The sequence below is a fragment of the Artemia franciscana genome, chromosome 2, assembly GCF_032884065.1.
Source record: "Artemia franciscana chromosome 2, ASM3288406v1, whole genome shotgun sequence".
In the NCBI taxonomy this organism is placed as follows: domain Eukaryota; kingdom Metazoa; phylum Arthropoda; class Branchiopoda; order Anostraca; family Artemiidae; genus Artemia; species Artemia franciscana.
In genome coordinates this window covers 57,684,510-57,688,224 of record NC_088864.1, presented here as the reverse complement: position 1 = coordinate 57,688,224, position 3,715 = coordinate 57,684,510, and positions in this window count along the sequence as shown.

Below are 3,715 nucleotides of genomic sequence, written 5' to 3'. Positions count from 1 at the left end.
GTATCAGAATAAAACTTTTGGTATATTTCGATTAGGATGTTCAACTGACCAAAAGACAACATGCACCTGCTGCTACTGTCATTAATACTGATGCTACTACTGTTACTACTACTAGCAATACATCACCATTGCTGCTATTACTGCTTCTACTGCTACCACTACTGCTATGATACTAGTAGGCGTATTATTAAGGCTACGCGTATGAAGGTGAAAATTCTACAGAATATAGAGGGATAAACTTGAACAGAATCAAAACACACTATGTGCATGTAGATTGTCAAAAGAGCTTATCTCAAGAATGGATTTGGTTATTAAGTTGAAACTTTTAGATAATGCTTGAAAAGGGAAGATCAATTGAACAAAAGGTAATAAGTGCATGCAACTACTAACAATGCTACCTTTAGTGCTACTATTATATGCTTACTGCTACTATGCTACTCCAACTACCACTCCAATTGTAACTACTTGTAAAGCTAAAAGTATTATGATGAAAAGGGCGGCAAAAGGGTTGTCAAAAGGACACATAACAATATTTTTGAAACGGCTTACTGCATCAAGGTAAAATTTCTGGGGTATCATGAGGGGCATGTTAAAGCGACCAAAAGGAAAAATGTACATTCTACTACGGTCACTAATACTACTGCTACTGCTGTTACTACTACCACTGCTAATACAACACTACTACTGCGGCTACTTTTCCTACTACCACCACTAATACTATCATACTAGTAATATTAAGGCGAAGTATATAGAGGTAAAAATTTGAGAGATTATTGAAGAAAAATTTGAACTAAATCAAAAGACACGGGGGGACAATTGTCCCCTCAGTAATTCGGAGAAAAAATTACTGTATAGCCCGTGCCCATTGATTATACAGACTTGGACCCCTCTTGCCCCTTCTGATAGAAATGCTGGAGCTATGGCCCTGCTTCTATTTATACTACTACTGCTACTACTGCTACTATTATTACTACTGCTAGTACTAAAGCTAAGGCTACTATTATTAGTTCTACTACTACTGCTTCTACTGCTGCTACTATTACTACTGGTACTACTGCTTCTGCTACTAAAGCAAAGGGTAATGAAGCGAAAAATTTGAAGAATATTGAAAATGTATTGAACTAAATCGAAACGCACTATGCCGACACAGGTTGTCAAGATGACGTATCAGCAAAGTTTCATCGTGTGCTGAAGGGGATGTTGAAGAAAACCAAAGGTGTTATGCACATGCTGTTACTGGTTCCATTACTTCAGTTACAATATTGCCACTACGCAAGCTAAGAATATCAAGATTAAGCTTTCAAGGAATATTTAGGCAAATTTTGAGCTAAATCAAAACAATGAATCAGTATGTAGATTGTCAAAGAGGCGATAAAGTAATATCTCAAGAACAGTTTACTTTATTAAGTTAGACCCTTCAGGGTTAGTTTTGAAAATTTTTAAGTAGCCAGAAGGCACTATGTGTATACTATTACTACTGTTAGTATAACTAATGACGCTAACGGAATTAAGGTGAAACTTTTAGGGAAGGTTTAGGGGGAGTTTCAATTAAACGAAAATTCTATATGTATGCAGGTTTTTAAAAGGGCACATAAGCAATATCATAGGCAGCGCTGCTATATAATAGCTAGTAATATCATTGGAACTTTTAATGGAGCTAATTTGATTAGAAATTAAAAGTTCTGGAGCCCTTTTTAAGAATGAAAAATAATTGGAGGGCAAGCAGTCCTCATCCCAAGCCCATTAATTTTCTAAGCTCTTCCAATCACAATTGCTTTAACAATATGCTTTAAAAACTAAATAATGCTTTGAAACTAAATCAAAAGGAAGTGTATGTGTATTTGTTGCCAATAGAACATCTCAGAAATATCCCAACAAATAAATGAACAGGGGCGTGCCTAAGGGGTAGGGGGGGTCTGCCCCACCCCCCAAAAAAAAATCCAAGGTCCCACGCCTTGCTCTGACGGTACCTACTTGTTTGGGCTTTAGTTCAGGGCGTTGAAAGCCAGTATCGCCGTCTCGTCGATCCGAAAACGGCGAGATGTCGGCTTCTTGTCAGTAACCTCTAATATTATATAAACGTGAGTGATTTTCAGTTTTCCCAATTTAATTATTTCTTCAAATTAATCCATGCGACTTGATACACTAAATTAATGTGGTTCCGTTCCCAGCTTATTTGACAAGCCTTGTCAGGTTGTTTTTGAAGTGTATCGAAAATTGCGCATGCAAGGGTAAATAGATCTCTTGATACCAGGTGACATAAATAGATCACTTGATACCATTTAACATAAATAGATCACTTAATACCAGTTGTAAAAGTAACGTAAACTTTGGGTGAAAATTTTAAGACTTTTCCGTCGTAGACACAGAAATAAGTTGAGTCAATTTCTTTCATATGTCAGTGTCCATTTCCTAGTTTAACTGAATATAAGAGACCAATTAAGATTATTTTGACCATCAGTTCTGATTCTGTACTCTTCGTAGGAGCGTTGTTGAGTGCAAAATGGTTTTCTTTTTCAAATTTCTCGTGGCCAGCTTTCTGGATACAAAATCCTTTTCGTCTAAACAGACTTCTGGACAGATCAGTAGTTCTTGCTTTACTGTCTAGAAGGCTGGACAAATGGGGTCGAAAATAACTCGGAATTTCTATATTTGCACCAGATTGCTATTAGGATCACCGCCGATTTGTGCTAAAGATTCTTCTATTTTTTGGCCCCAATCAGTCAAATCTGTGTGGATTTTTCTTATTGTTAAGCCCCGTTCGATTCATCATCTTAAAGTCAGCAACAGAATAACATATTCATCCTGTTGCTTTCAGTTTGATGTCAGTTAGCTCAAAAAGTCGACAGATGCTCGCAAATTGAATAGATTTTGCATTCCCTCCCGTCATACGGCACAAATTCTCTGTCAACGGAACGACGATACGCCTTTTTTCTTTGTCGTTCCTGAGACAGCATTATAGCAAACAGAGAAAGTGTAGATCATTCTATGTCAGCGAGGAAAACCAAATCGAATGGCAAAAAGACGGCAATTATTGCCAAAGAAGCAAATCGAATTTGGCTTTAATCAAATAGTTGAGATTAACTTTTTAACCGAAATTGCTAGCTGCGCATTCCAGACAATACCAATATTTTTGGGACGGACCCAGAGTTTATGCAGTCTCCTTAGTTTTGATCATGTTTTTCTTGTTTTCTTTGTTTTCGTTTTTTCTTTTAGAAAAACTCGCCAAAAACTAGTGGGTGTTTGGAGCCTGTTGTTATAAAGAAAGATAAGCTTGGAACCGGGGATATTTTGTCAGATTTTTAAAACTAATTCAATTTTAAGGCCAGGAAAAACAAACTATGACGCTCCAAAAGACTAACACAAAGATCCCTGCCCCAGTTCTTTTGGCAAATATTTATCTCATCATCAAAAAAGGTAAAGGAGCGGGGAAAACTTGAAAGGCAATCAAGAGCAGTGAACTTCTTTGACGAAGTCACCTTTGCGACCGAGGTATCGAATCTGGCGAATTACTTTCGTGATCAGATTTTCAAACTCGTAGACCAAAGTAAGCTTTTACTGATTTTCAAGCAAGCGAGTATGACAAGCAGATGTGGAACATCTCTAAATACACTGAACAATGCAGGTCTGGCTGTAGAATGCGACCCAGGACTAAGGAAAAAAACAAAATTTTAATTGATCTGCAGAAACTTAATATATCAAAACATGGACCTAA